Raw genomic sequence first — 16277 nt, forward strand, 5'->3', positions numbered from 1 at the left:
CTGGCTTGGCAAGGAAGGCTGCCAGAAGATTGAAACTGGAGCAAAACAGGAGGCAGATATAAATCAACTTCAAAAATGGAGTTGAAAGAAATACTAAAGAAAGAAGTGTTTGTTACATACGGAATTAAAAACTAGCACGGGGGAAGTATTCCCTTTTATCATTGGTACATGTCACCCTACACTCAGAAGTGCTTCGGAGAGCTTGAAACTCCCCCCAGAATCGCACGTAGAAGTCAGATATTCCATCCCAAGCGAGATACAGAAAAAGTTGTGAATTAGCCCCGCTATTTAATACCAGATACTCAATCAGCTATTACACAGGTTTGCCTCACGGTCACTGCCGAGCTGGGATGAGTAGCTAAATGCCCACCCAGTGGGGATGTCCATCACTTCCCACCCCTCTGAGAGCCCGAGCGGTCCCCGCCAAGGGACAGCCTGAAGTCCGCGGTGATTTTTGGTCCCTATTGGAGGGATGCTGGGGATGACTCTCTGCATCTGCGCTTGCGTGGGTGGGAGAGGGAAGACATGCGGGTTTTCCGATGCTGTCCCGTGCTCCCCTGGCAATTTTTTGGCTGCGAACAATAGTGCTTTATGCCTGCAAGTGCTGCCCTGCGATGCTGGGAGAGGGAGAGCAGCTGCGTCTCAATTCCCCCTGCTCTCCTCCGCAGCCGAGCGTCCCCCCCAGCTTCCCTGTGAGCCAACGGAGCCCCCACAACCACCCCCAGAGACAGGTGGGTTTTTCATGTGCTCCTCACCAGCAACATATCAAGCTGGTAGGACAAGGCAGCGCGTTGGCTGCCCTACCTTAGCATTTCATTGCCCGCCCCCACCCCCCCCACACCCCGTTTTCTTCCTGCTATTTGGAGAGCAGCAGAAGTGAGGTGCTTTGCGGGAACAGAAAATGTCCGAGCGCCCTGCAGTGTTTTAGTGCCGTGTCCTATTGCCATCGCTTTCCTGGCCACAACCGGCGAGCGACAGCTGCATTTAAATGTAAATCAATAGGGCTTTTCTTTAGACAGCCGCAGCTGGCATATTTTTCTCCTCTAGGCTTTTCGGTATAAAGGAATCACGGTGCTACCCGCGAACTAGCGAGTGCCTGCAACCTGGCCTTCTAGGAGAAAGAGGACATGTGCTAAAAGGACACGTCCCAGCAAAACCCTCCCAAAAGGTCTCGTTTGCCTTCCAGACACACAGCTCCAGCGCAAACCTCACGCTGAACGTGAAGATCCAGCTTCTCTCATCGTTCTGTACCGTTTGTGTGTTTTGGCTCCTCTGTCAACTTTGCAAACTGTAATCAAAGGTGTTGCAAAATCCGTCTGCACTTCCCCTCTTCCATGGGAGCTGGCAAGAAGGAACACGACTGGCCTGCCCTCGTGGTTGTAGCTCTGCCTGGCAGGTGGAGACTTGTGGCCTGATCTCCCTCTCCCAGGCTCTGCACGTCCCGGTCTCCAGACTCAGGCCTTTTCTGTTCTCTTTTGGGCAACGTAACAGCTACCACGGGAGCTGTGAAAAGCAGTTTGCGTGGAAAGACGCTGACGACTCTCTTTTCTGGAGTGTCACCTTGCCCTGAGCATCTCCAGAGCTTCCTCCTCTGGCCATGTTGCCCGGTGGCCCCTCTGAGGCTGCTCTGGCCGGACTGGCTGCTGTGGGGCATGGCTGAACCTGCCTCCCCCGTTCGGAACAAGGGAGGAGAGGGCAAGGTATAGGAGACACAGCAAGCGCAGGCGCAGAGGGCAAAGAATATATAAGCAGGGAGGTGTGAGATCAGCCTGAAAAAAATCCCAGAGAGTAGCCCTCATAAATGCGCGTTATTCCCTCCTTTGCAGTAAACGTTTACTCAGGTGCCACTTACCTGTCACCATTTCGCTCCTTCTTACACAGAATCCTTCTTTCTTTCTTTTTTTCCTGATATGTATCTGGCATATCAGCAGCTCCCAGCCGCAATTCCCTGACGTTGGTGGCTGCTGCCGGGGGCTGGGGGCAGGTCTCGGGATGGAGGGAATTGAGCACCGCTGATTCAATTAGCCTCCAGTGACTCATGGCTCAGAGAAGTGCCAGGAATTGGTGGGCTTGGGAAAGCACTTTTTTTTTTTTTTTTTTTTTTTTTCTAATCAGGAAGGAGCAAATCCCAGGAAACCCAACAGAGCATATGAACATCAAAGAGTCCAAGAAAGCCAGGCTGGCCAAATCCCAGTACTGTGGAGGCGAGCCCAAACAGCCGAGCAGGACGCAGTGGAACCAAGAAAACCTCATGATATTTTCAACATCTGCATAATCCACCGAGACAATAAATTATTTGTCACCTAGTTGCAGAGAGCTGATTTTAAAGTTGAGGTCTGGGAAGTTGTTGGCAAGCTTACAGCTTCCCAGTTTACTTCTCTCTCGGGTTTTTTGTATTGTATTTTTTTGGTTTTTTTTTTGTTTTTTTTTAAGTACATGGCTCCAAATATTGAAGGAACACGAACCAAAATTATCTAGAAGTATCTGAATAAATAAGGTTCTTATTTTAATACAACTGCTTAGTTTTGCAAATCATAGACAAAGCATCAATTATTTGTCTGCCATCAGCGTAAAATTCTGTTGACTTGCTAGTAGATTATATTATTTTCAGGCTAAGGATATTCTTTTGTTTGCCTATCAACAAACATATCTCTTATTGTAACAGAAGCTCTGGATCTCGTATTCACGCTGCAGAAGACAAGATAATGAAGAAGCCATTATCAGAAATCGTCATTTTTGTAGCTACAGCTATTCTCTCCTGATTCAGGTCATCAGCTTCGGTAGTTCCCCCCAAAAAGGAAAATTAGCTGTCCTGGGCCTGAGAAAAAAGTGTTTGCTTCCAGACTCACATACAGAAGAAGGTGATAAAAAAAAAAGAGTAAGGCTGATGTATAAAGATGAATAACATAGAAAAATAAATACTGATAGGGTATATTACTGAGCCGCAGGTTTTGATGCGGTGGTGATGAATTTCCTTCTTCCTAGGTGTTTTAACTGAGGTCAAGGGTAGGACAGGCGATACTAAGCACAAAAACGTGAGCCACCAAGTGGTCTACCCCCCCCACCTCTTTGACTTGGCCATGGGCATTACTTGGTTTAGAAGGGGACAGCTATAGAGAAGTCAGAATGACTATTCGCATCAGCTGAAAGATTGGTTCACCACCATTAAACACTATCATAATTTTATTTTTATTACTTCAACTCGAACGATGGAGAGATAAATGAAGATTTGTATGAGTGGTTTGCTTTATCTAAACCCCGCCAAAAAAAACCCCAACAAAACAAAAAAACAAAAAACAAACAGTAAAGACAATACCAGCAACCATGTCCCCAGAAGCACTGTCATTTCAGAGCATTCATTTTCCCCAGGTATTCTGCTAGCTTGTTTTGAGACCATCAAGAGGTAAATCTGAGGTTACCTGTGATAATGAATGAACCTGAGGTAAAAAAAGTAAATATAATAAACCCAACAGACCGGAACAGTAAAGCTGTCTCGCTGAGAAAGAGGGCAGCAGCTGTGAAGGAAAAAGTGCTCATTTCCCTCTGGTTCAATTTGATTTTTTTCTGGCTAAAAGGTAGAACGTATTCCTTTTTCTGTGTTCTCACCAAGATTCAAGAGGAATTAGGACTGTGGAAAGAAGACCTATCAATCTCGAGATAATGTCTGTCTTCAAATTACTACAGGATGAAACTGCGGAGCATAAAGAACAATGACCGTCACCCAGAACTGAGGTGGGAGCAGAACCGAAGGGAACAGCTTTGTGCTGCTCAATAATGCTGGTGTTAAAAATGACACCTAGGATGCACCAGGCAGATGGTTCCTCCTCGCCTTGCCCTCCCCACCGGCCTCAGATCTAGAAATATCCACCCGCATTCCTGCATTTATAACTGGCAATTGCCCCAATAAGCACAGGCTTTGTCATAGTCTGTCACTGACAGGCCTCACTCATGGATATTTTAATTGACATCAGCGCAAACGTAGGCCGAGTATCTGCAAGACAGATTTAAAGGTGATTTTCATTGTAGTAGTTACATTTAGGGGAAACGGTTATTCAGTTATTCCTATGTTCTTTACAAAGGCTAGCAGTACCTCTTAGTGTCTGCAGCCGTGTTTTTAACCATCGTGATGATCAGCAGGCTTCGGAACAGAAAACGCGTTGGTCTTGACTTCATTGAGAGCCTAGACCAGACCCTCGCTGTCTCTGTGCTGGCACTCGAGCAATTTCTCTGTGTTGGCTGATTTCTCGCACGGTCAGTGACACTCTCGAGTTCAAGGCCTTGGATGACTCCAACTGCAGCGGCTTGTACTCAACATATTTCGATACATGAAATGTGCCATGAATAAATGATACACGTACATCTTCACGGGTGAAAAACCACTACAGTGGTAATCGTGCCGATGGGGGGAGAAGAGACCAGTGCACGGTTTTATTTTTGCACCACGTGCGCTGCAGGGTCCTCCATGGTCCACCACATCCCCACTGCAGAGGGGACACGCCACACAGGCTTTGATGGGCTTCCAGCAACCAAGCAGGTCATTCTCCATCCAAAAGACGTTGGAGTCGGCATCTCACATGAGCCTGGGGCCGTATCAGGTTGTGACTACTAGCATGCTACCGATTAACCCTATTATTTATTACGTGAAACAAACAAAAGCCAGGAGTGTAAACTGAGAGAGTGGGATAAAGGAGGAGACATGAGTGGAAGCAAATACTCTTCAAAAGGCTCTTAGATGTTGCTAGATTTATTAACTTATTCCCTAAGTTTTCCTGCCAAAATAATATTTGGCAAAAGAGGATTGTTCTTTAAAATGTTACTGAATGAGCACAACGTGGCAATATCAGTTTTGAAAAGACTTTTGAAGAGCAGCCCACTACTTTTTCAGTTGTGTTGCCATGGCTTTCTTGTTTCTTTTCTGCCGCCAGGCTGGATGTGATCCATTTGCTTTGGGTCGTTCAGCTTATGACATAATAATTAATATTGTTTGCTAGCAAAACAAATTATCAGGAGGAAGCGTGATCAAAAGCTTGGTACAAAATTAGGGGCCTGGAGAACGGCATCTTCTTCCTTGCGGAGACAATAATAAAGCCTGATCGCATCACTGCTCTTTACCGCTGTTCCCTCATCTGATTTGCCTGCTAGAGTTTTTGCAGAAGACATCTCGAAGACGCTGAACAACACCAGCTTCAGCTGGAGTTTCTGAGTGTTACCGTTGTTACTTCCCTTAATGCAATCCCAAGCACATCCTTGTCCCAATCTTAAAGGTGGACAGCAGAGTCGCAGCGCAGACGTCACGCAAAGGCAGGAACAAAAGTCCTGAAGTGTAAGGAATAATAAATTAAATTATACGTCTTCTTGGCCCGGAAGCTGCTAATTAAGACACGGCTGTGCAGACTATTTAGCAAATTCAGGTATGCAGGAAATAAATCAAATGGAGCAAGATGATTAAGGTCAAAGCAGCTCACCAATCTGGGATATTAGGGGAAATAGCAAGATCTGTACTGAAGGTACATGCAATTGAAGGTAAAGAGAAATAACAAAAAGGATCTCCCAATGATCTGTAAAAGAATATTTTTAAGATTTCAATCGAACGAGTTAAAAAAAAAACAAAAAAACAACAAGGAAAGCCATTGTAGCCTTTAAAAAAAAAAAGAAAAGGAAAACCCATGGAATTGCTGGAATTCAAGTTAAAGTGCAGCAACAGGAACCTTAAATTCTCTAGAAACCACTAAAATTTTTCAGTATGATCTAGGAAGGAGAAAATTTCCTTCACAAGTGGAACAAAGATTAATTTACTGGAGGAAGGAGACCTTATAAGACTTACAGTGGCTTCAAGGAAGAGAAATCATGCATTTCTGCTTGTGATAACAAAGTTGAGCAGAATATTGAGTAGCAGCTAATACTTTTCATGAGGTTAAAACACTTTTTGTATTTCATGACGTCTCAGGAATAATTTTCAAGCAACATATCATTTGTGCTATTATTTGATTTTTCAAATTATTATTAAAATTGCAAAAAAATTTTTTGTAATGCGTGTCATATGTATATGAAAAAATGAGTGAGAGAGAGGGAAAGACGAAACAGATTTCTCTTGTGCCAAGTACTGCCAGCAAAAATAGAGGATCCTGTAGATTCTAATTATCCTCGTTTTTCTAATTTCCAAAACCATTTTGAGATGGACATGGAATGATGTCTGACTTCTAAAGCCACATTTGAAAAAAAAAAAAAAAAAAGAAAAAAGAACATCTAACAAAAATAAAACAGCAGACCCAGATAAACCCCAAGTTACCTGAAAAAGCAGTGGGGATTGCAAAATCTCAACCTGGACAGCTTGATGGTTGAAGGTCTACTCCCTGCAGGCTTCTCATCCAGGTCATGCATGGGCTGTGGTCAATGGAAGCACCGTATGTGGGAGCGTACCATGATGGTCTGGGATTTCATGATGTATTTTTAGGACTGAAATGCTGGATGTTCCAGCCTTTATTTAGATGCCATCATCTCACTCTGGCTTTGGGGAAAGTTCTTAGTAGGGCACATTTGATACCTACAATATTTTTTGCTTAAAAGTAACATATATATATATAAAATAATATATATAATTATAATATATATAATACCTAATTAGGTAGCTTCCTCAATTTTTCTTTCCCATCTTCTTTTGGACATATTTAACCCCTTTTTTACTGTCCACTGAACAGTGTAATGTATGTCATAGGAGTTGGTAGATTTTTGACTGACATCTGCCATCCAAATCTGCTTTTTCACAGCAGGGAGCATGTTTGGTACTTCCTGAACCAGCGAAGGCCAGCAGGTGAAACGTTAGGGGCACAGACTGAGAGCAGTAGGGTTTTCTGCCAGGGGAATGAGGACAGTGGCGTTCCCTAGCAATGAACGCCTAGTTCCTTCTATTTCCTCCCCAAAAGCGTGGCTGGGGCTATTTCTGCGGAGGCAGGAGATGCGTGATGAAATGTGAGGCTCAGTGCATTTAAAACTGGGACCTTTCCCCCGTTGCTGGCCCCTGCTTGGCTTCCTCTTCAGACCTTTGTAGGATCAGTCGTGGGGGGGCAGAGGACTGATCTGCCTCACCCCTGTCCCACCAGGCATGCACTTCCTTCAGCATCTGCAGCCATCCAGGTTTACCCCCCAGTTCTGGGATCTCTCCCTATTTGCCACAGTGAATATACATGGATGGCACGAGCTAGTTTTACACCCTCTGGGTCTAACACAACGAGATATTATTCCCCTTGCAGATAACATCTTGGGGCTATGGTGAAATCTGTTAATTGTCGCAGAGCCACGTGCTAGCAAGGTGATTTGGTTGCTTCCCTCCTGAAGGCTGCTGCCTAGTCCAAGGTCCCCTCAGTTCCCTCAAAACACCTCTACCTGCTTAATCATATCATTTTTTCCCCTCTTTTCGATGGTTTTTGTAGAGTTCTTCAGACATAAAAAGCTAGCGAACAAGAGCCTGCTACCAGTAACTTTCTGTTACAGATTTCTCTAGTGGAAAGCTGTAGCAAAGAGCTTTTCTAACCTGTACAATATCTGTATCTATCTCTACATTTTTCTGCTTCAGAGCTTAACCCGCTCTGCGGAGTGCAGCCGGCAGGGTGCTGTGTTCTTAGGTGGAACCTAAGGTTATGGCAACTAGTCCAGTGTGAAAAGAAACTGCAAATCAGAAACGACCCCCTAATATATTAACTATATTAACCCCTAATATATACACCACTAGACTGAACAAATAAAAATTTTTAATTTGAAAAGCATTCCTTCTTAAAACTGATGCTTTAGCGGGTAGAAGCTCAAACACGTCGCCTTTGCTGTCCAGAATTCAGGATGGGTAATGAGCACCAGAGAGTTTTCATTGACAGCCTTCCTGAAGGGTTTCACGCTGTTTGAATATTGTGATAGTCATTTCCAAGTTTCTTCAAAGACCTTACAAACAACAAGCCAGTACGTAAAAGAAAGACGCTCGAGGTAGCGTGAAGTTTGCATAGTGTTTTCTTCAGAAAGTCAGCATTTTCTGCAAACAAAGGGAGTAAAATAAACAGGCAACTTCCAGGCAGCTGAAATTGCTTTGTAGAGCCTAAAAAAAAGCTTGCTTGAGGGAAGCACCTTCTGTTACAGACAAAAGAGTTAATTCACCAAAGCTATGGAAAGAACTCTTTTCCCCACAGAAAAGATCTAATGACCCCTATAAAGAGAGCCATATTGTGACGCTGTAACCTGATTAGAGGGAAAGAGGGTCTTTGTGTCTTTTAGTCTTTGCACCAACAGGAAAACAAGGTGTTCTGCAATAAACGGGAAACCTTTTTCTAAAGCTTTATGGTCTTCTGTGCTATTTTACAAAATACCCTTATATATGTTACTCACCTCAAAAAAGCCACAATTAAAGCCAAGCGATTCTTCTCTTTTCAAATGCCAGGCTGGCCGGGAGAGCAGGGTTAGAAACGTGAAAGCCAAGACGCTGCTCCTTTGAAGCCAGCGACTGCGATACTCTTATTTTAAAGCAATTGTGGCAAGTTTGGGGCACCAGGAGGTGGGAACAACGTATCTTGGGGCAGGACGAGCGCCTTCGGGTGAGCCCACAAATGGCCCTTGGGTGGGCACCCAGGGTTAGGGACAGTGACCGAGGGGGTTGTCCCCCGTGCTTCCGGGAGGAGATGACTAAAAGAAAATGCACAACTGGGCAGAATAATGAAGGAAATAAAGGAGGTAAGCTAGGCTTGCCCATTCTCATAAACACGAAAGTAATGGCAAGGGGCATTCAGTGAATGGGGGGGCCTTTACCTTTGCCGTATTTTAAAGGAGATGCACATTCACTCAGTGACTGGGGGAACTCGGACCAAGACATTTTGTGCAGTTTAGCACAATTTAAAAAAAAAAAAAAAGCACTTATTTTTATTGAAAGAAAGATCAGATTTTTTTTTTTTTTAAAAAAGACATCCCCCTTCCCAAGAAAACAACAGGTATGGAAGGGAACTGTTGCATTTCAGAGTGTAAACCTAGGAAAAAATTGTCCTTTGGGAGAGCGGTTCAAGCAAATAGCTGCGTGATGCAGGGTTTTTAACTCCCTCCTCTAATGCAGTTCATACCAGCCACTTTTAAAGAAAATTAGAGTTGATGGACCATTATGTTTAGTCCCTGTGGCTCTTGGGAGCCAATTTGTGTTATACTATACAAGCTTTTTTACAATTACAGGCAGTAGTAATGCCGTACCTGGTAGCTGCCTGTTGTTTAAATGAAGGGAGACGAGCTCCATTAAAGATCTGGTTTGATTTCATAAAGAGGTGATACATTTGCCTGAAAGGAAAAAAAAAAGATCCCTACATGCTGCCTTTTCCAAATGTTCTTAGGATGAAAAGGGAAATTAGGAGGCTATAAGGAAAGAGCTGAAAAGCCAGCGGAATGCTAGGCTAAGCCACGGTTTGCAGGGACTTGCACAGCAGCAGCTCCAGTTCTCCTTGGCGGTGGCTTTCCTTGGAAGGCTGGGGAGAGAAAGAGCAGAAGCCAGGGAGAGATATCGGAGGGACCTCTCTGCTCTTCCTCTGCAGGTGGCTTCAGAGCGAGCACACTGCAGTTGGGGAGCCCCGGGACAAGAAAGGCTGACGTGTAATTCCTTGTGAGGGATTTTCGTTAGCTGACTTCAGATTTGGCGGAAACAGAAAGTCCTTTGGGTCAATTAGACTTTCCCTTAGCGCATTTCTGCCTTGTTCATCACTAAGTCCCTTTTCTGGTAAAGCTCCTGCTCTCTAAAAGTGGTCATCCAGAGGACAGGCTTGTCTGGTGTGTGGGGGGTGAATGTATGTCTATTGCTATGACGATCCGTCCCTGCCTGCATTTGCAGAGGTGGATGTTTTTCCACCAGCTAGATATCAAAGCTAGCCATCGGCCTATTTCCAGCTGGCGAGGGGGGAGTGAAAAGAACAATGTTTGGGAGATGGGTAGGTTTTGTTGTCTTCTGAATTCTTGAATGACTGTAATACCTGTGGGTGTGGAAAGGGGCTCGCTGGGAGGAGACATCTCCCATGAATATTTTGTCTGTGATCATCCTATCTAACAGGCCCCGCTTCCTCCTTTGTTTTTAGAGAGCGATCTGAAAAGCTGCACTTAATGTGTTCTTTTCCCATGAGAATTGAAGGGTATGGGGAAAAAAAAAATAATAAATACATGCAGTGCATCATCCTCAGCCTTGACTTGCAGCCACAACTGGAATTAAACAAGGCGAGTGGTCCGGATCAACACATTACCAACAGACCGTCTTTGCTATTCCCCTTCTGAAGCTGACAACTGCTGCACGTTCTCTAGGGCTGCATAAATCAAGCCCCAAAGAGTTACACATTACCACTAACAAGCTTTGTATCTAGGTAGGGCTAAACCAGACAGACAGCTAGTTTAAAGCATTTCCCTTGCTTTGCCGTCATTGATACTACCGACGTATAGATAGATAGACACTAGGCCTCTAGGTACAACTATAAACACAAATATTAAAGTTATGTGTTATTTACTTGTGCTGAATGAGATTTGCGAAGTATTCAGGTGTGTTCATAGAGATGATAAAAAAAAGAAAGCCCTCAAACTCACGTCACCCTCGTTCAGTCCCTCCAAGACATGATAAGGTGAAGGAGATAGCAAGCAGTCGGGGACTTTGGGGGAATATCAGAAGGGATAGCTTGAGGAAAATAAGGGCATTCAACAGCACTTCTAGTAAGATGGACGTTGATTGTTCTGTGAGTGTTTTCCACAGATAACGAACAGAGAAATTTTGACACAAAGTTAATTACAAAAAATAGGACTGCACTCTAATGGCTAATTACTACCCGTGTAAGCTGACAAACGGCAAAGGCTCCCAGTTTCACTATCAATAAGCTGTACCCAAGAGCCTGACTTAAGATGCCAGTCTAGAGAATGAAACACGTGCAAATGCTTAACGCTCTGAGAAGCCCTCTCGGCACCCAGGTTTAGCTGGGTAATTTTGCTCTTGTGCCTAATCCGCCCACGCATCCCCACGCCGACAGGAGGCTCATTAATCAAATCTCCCACCACTTTGTTTCATTTCTCATTTGATATCACAGCAGGGCATTTCTCTCAGCAAAATAATTTGAGAAAACAAGAATAGACCCTGGGCTGGAAATCTCTGCCCTTGGAATGAGCTTCTGGCAAGCACGTCAGATGAAAAACAAACCCAAAACAGGGGTGTGGGGGGGGGTGGGGTGGGCATAGATGAGCACGACAGCTCCTCCTCCTTGTGTGGAAGTGCCCTCACTTGGGAATGGGGAGGGAGTTGCAAAATGCTCATTAAAAAAACTCCCACAAATATTTATTACAGAGCTAAGGTAAGGAGCCATTACCTCCCCGAAACACATCATTTAGGGGTATGAATGTAAAACCAATAAAGCAATTACTCTCAAGGAAAGATGATGCTTGCTATTTTAGGCTCTGAATCTCTTCTCAGCAGTCAAAGGGAGATGATGATCAGCTGCCCTTGCTGCTGCGTTGCCTTAAGCTATTATCCCTGACAATATTATAAGCACACGAACTACAGCGAAAAGCACAAATTGCTGCCAGTACCATTGGGATCACCTCCTTTTCTCTGTTTCTTATGCTTGCCAGAGACAAGCAACAAATAAATGTTGTTGTGCACAGCGAGACTGAGAAGAGGGGATGAAGCACAGGACCTAAAACCACCCGTTATTAATTCACGGTGCTTCAGTCTCACCAGAGCCTCAGCCGCACCTAAAGCGAAATTCCCTCCCCAGCTAGTTCATTGAAGGTCATTGCCACATCCCTAACCAGCAGAAGCGTCCCACGGGTGTATCAGCTCCTCGGTAATCTCTGGAAGCTGTCAAAAGGCAGTCAGCAAACAGGGCAGCCCCTGTCAGGCGTCTCTGACACGCAGTGGCAACAATCCTAATTTAACGTTCGCGGCTGCATTTTTGTGTGAAGTTGTGGGAAACAGCGGCTTTCCTGCTACTCAGGCAATGGGGGCATCATTACTGGTCCTTAAAGCTCTGCAAAGGAGCATGGCGGTTCTTTCTGATGGTAGAAACCAACGATTTTTCCCTCCAGTTTTGGGATTCCCTGCGCCTGGTATAGCTTTTGGACTGAGGGAGATTTTTGCTCAGAGCAGCATTAACCGCCTTAAATCTTACTTTTGCTCTGGCTTGCAAAAACTTGATTCTGCTTAATAGAGGGGAAATGCTGGGGAGTGGAGGGAGGCAAAAGAAAAAGACTGCGCTAATAATTTCTGGGTAATTAAACTGGCGTGGTCAAGAACTGGAGGACAAGGCAGACGAGGGCTAATTCTAACTCTCAACCATTACCAAAACCTATTTTCCACAGTGGCAGGAAGTCAATGATGTAAGTGGAATTTCCTACAGCCTAGAGAAACAGGATAATGGAGGCTGACATGTGAATATCTGGAATTGCCTTAACAGCAATGAAGAATTTTCTTGGGTTTAGCCACAGGTTTAATAAGTAGGATTCTTTTCCTTTTTTGATTTTGGTTTTTTTTTTTTTTTGTTCCATCATTATAAATATAGCTATTATGCTATCTTGAAAGCAGTAAAACCTTTTATAACACATTTGGGTTTATATTAACAGTTAATGCTGCTGTTTGATCTGGTTGGGACTCAGACTAAGGTGTTCGTGCCATAAAGGCTTTTGTGCACTGGAAGACTGAAGAGGCAAGGCAAAAAGGTGGTGTCGTAACATTTTTAGTTATTAAGCATAACACATTCTATGTCCATTTTAGTGTTTAACAGTGGTCTGTCCATCTGCTATCATAGCAGTCTGACAGACTGAATTTTTTACCTTATATTTCCTTCTTGCAATAAGGAAGTAAGGGCAGTAAGGAGACGGGTGAGTACCCTGGGCAAAGGTAGGAGGACTTTTACTCCCCTCCAGGAAGAACACCAGAAAGCAGACCTGTGTCGACATGCCATAGCACATCCCAGCTGCAGAGCTAATTACCAAAGGCAATTAGGCAAGGATTTGGCCTCTGCTCCCAGGGCAGTGTACTAAAATGGTGTTTGCACCTTGGGCTTCTGGCAAAGCCACAGCTGATGCCATACACACACACCTCAAAACATCATCGGAGTTCAGCGCGGTGGCCAAGGGCATTAAGCTGTACGATACTCGAATGTGTATCACAGCCCAAATGTTTCACTGTACATGTTTTAAGGCTATCAGACATCTTTCCTCAGGAATAGCTATGACATATGGAGGCAAATTCATTTTTGGAAGAAGAAGTAAAAGTTTCAGAAAGAAAATGTGTTAAAAACAGAAGGAGGGTGGGGTTTGTTGGGTTTTTTTTTTGGAACACGATTTAAAAACCTCTTCTCCAGCCACATTAAAAAAAAAATTGCAAACTTAATTGCCGTGGCTCTGTTTTACACAGACTGCATTTATATATAACAGTTGTGATTGCTGCCTGCTGATTGATTAATCTTTGCTCAACCACTGTGGTGGTTTTTTTTTTTTTTTTTTTTTTTTAAAATCTTGCAGCCGCCTCTGCAAACGCTCCCCATCCTGACCCGCCTTGCTCTGTGCTCACAACCCAGCAAGACCCTGACACTGGGTGAAGCCTCTGCAATACCAAGCAAACGAAGCCCCCATTCCACAGCGGTTTTATACCGTAAGGTTTTTTCCTCGCTAGACCTTTCTGGACTTGCAGCCCAGAGGAACTGATGACTTCCAAGGGCTGGAAGAGAATTGGTCATTTATTTGTAATTGGAGGGAGAGAAAGCGATGTCAAAAACATCCCCTGACCTTCGAGTGCCAGGAAGAAAGATGAGTTTTGAGCGAGATGTTGGCTACTCTATAACCATCTGGGATGTGGTACAGCTGGTCTTCATCACAGAGGTGCTGAGGTCGTGGAGGGAATACACAGGACGACGTGTAGTCCAACAGGAGATATTCTATCAAATCGAGCATGCATTTGCGGGAGAGGGGGACTACTGAAAACATCACCCTGTTAGATTTTATGTAACAGCGGGAAATAAGTGTTTACCTGGCTTTGTCATTTAGTGTTTGACAAGCCTATCGTTTCAGGTGGGGAAAAAAGATTTGGCTTGTAACTACCTTTATTTCTCTCGCTGTCCGTAACCCTCTACCACAACCAGTTAGGACCTCTTGCTGTTTCCCACATCTGTATCTTATAGTACCACCAACAGGGAGAAGTTATTAGACTCCTTATGCAAGTGACTGTCTTTCCCAACTATTTATTATCCGTCTCTCGACACACACAATGTGCTAGGGTGCATTCCCAGGCGGAGCCATCAGATGCATCTTGGAACAGTTGAGCAAAAAGACCATTAAAGTGCAACAAGTCAAAATAACTACGTGCACAAGGAAGGACCTATCTGCATTCAGGAGCAGGGTTTGCATATGTGTATGTGAATACCTTGAAAAAATAATGCAAGAACTAAGGTTTGGAACTTCAGCTTCCTATATCAAATGTAGGATTAGCAAAGAGCACTTTATTACGTATTATTTGCATTCTACAAGTTAGTCTTATGGACGTTTCTCCCTATGTCACTAAAGATCACCAAGAAGCAGCAGCCATAGCCCACATTTAGTCATATGATATCTCATAAGATAATAGCACTGCACTAATGCACTTCAAAGACCTAACACAAGTGCGAGAAACTATTGCAGAAACACAATTGTCTCCAAGCTGCTTTCTAAGGGAAAAAACTTCCACATCGGGTATCACAGAATGACAGAAAATAAAGACACGAGCAATGGATCACCGTTTTGCATCTCCTCTAAAGCATAACACCTCGAGAAGCATAATTCTCTCTACCACCATGCTGCGGCGTTGGCTTAGGACTAACACAGAAAGGAAAGTGCCACCTCTTAAATCACCAACGTCACTTATTATAACACTTAGGTTTTCTTTGGAAGTTTACCAAAGGCAGACCAGCCCTGAAAGCTACATTACTTTTAAGATGTGGCAAGATCACAGCCCAAGACACTACGGCTGCAACATACATTACCGTTCCTTAGCCATCACCACTCCTTAGATGACATACCCAGCAGAGTATGTGGAGGTGCAGGGGGCCGTTCTCTGTATGTCTTTCCTGCTAGTTCAGCCAGGTTTAAAACAAAAGCTAATCTTTGACTACAGACTCCTTCCACAATTTGAATACCATGAAGCAACTTCCGATAGTGATTTGTTTCCTATAATGCATTTTAGTAAAGTTAATGTAGGAAACACTGCACTGGCTAATTTTAAAGCCAAGGGAGGCAATGAGGAATGAAATTTTACAAGTTCTGGTCAAACCTAGGTCTTAACAAGGTTCCTGCTCAGCGCTTGACCAGCCTTTAGGGGGACTTTTAAATCAAAGCAAGTAAAGAAACCAAAGTTCCAAGTGCAAGACAGGAAACAGAAAAGGGCAGTGTAAATGGAGAAGTTCTTACTCAGAACAAAACAGAACAGGCTGGGATAAATTTTTTCCGCGGGATAAAGTACAGACATGCCAGCAATGTCATCGTAATGCAAAACAAAGCTCTGGAAGTTTATTGCACTGAAAACAAACAAACCAGCAAACCCAGTGTGCTTTGTTTCATAATCTCTACTATCTTCCTCCTCCAGGGATCAAATCCACATCTGGTATAAAATATTGTTTTATCATCGCAACTGAGCTACACAAATTTACTGAGATTTTGCATCTGTCCTTTTATGCTCAGAAATGTTTTTGGGGGCACATGCTACCCAATATCTGATACGGACTTCACCGGCACCCATACTTGGATCACCAGAAACTGTATAAGTGCAGAGCAAGACAGCACACAACACTACCATTTTCTGCATCTTCCAGTGTTTGGCCTTTTTAAGAGACTTTCATAGCACAATTACTGTATTTTGGGTTTGGCAGGAAAATAGCTCTGGGCAGGTGTAAAGGAAGCTTGGACTGGGTCAGGAGAAATATGGCCAAGAAAGGAAATGAGTTCAGTCTGGAAAAGAAATTAGGACAAGGACATAGGGATCAGTAGGCCCAGAAGTGGGGCTGAAGCAGAAAACAAATGGAAGGGGAAACCCAGAAAGGATGCAGCAGAGAGATGGTGGGGGGCGAAGAGGAAACACACATGTTCAGGCAGTAATTAGGTGACTGTGGTAATGAAAAGGAAACAGAGAAAATCCAAAACAACATGGGAAAGATGTAAGACTTTTTTTTTCCCCTCCCTCAGCCATAAGCTGAAAGCTCTTCTTGCAAAGAAAGAGAATAAACTGCATCTAAACCAGACTAGCTGAAACTTCCAGTGCACGTGAAATA

This window comes from Larus michahellis, chromosome 5, assembly GCF_964199755.1.
Source record: "Larus michahellis chromosome 5, bLarMic1.1, whole genome shotgun sequence".
In the NCBI taxonomy this organism is placed as follows: domain Eukaryota; kingdom Metazoa; phylum Chordata; class Aves; order Charadriiformes; family Laridae; genus Larus; species Larus michahellis.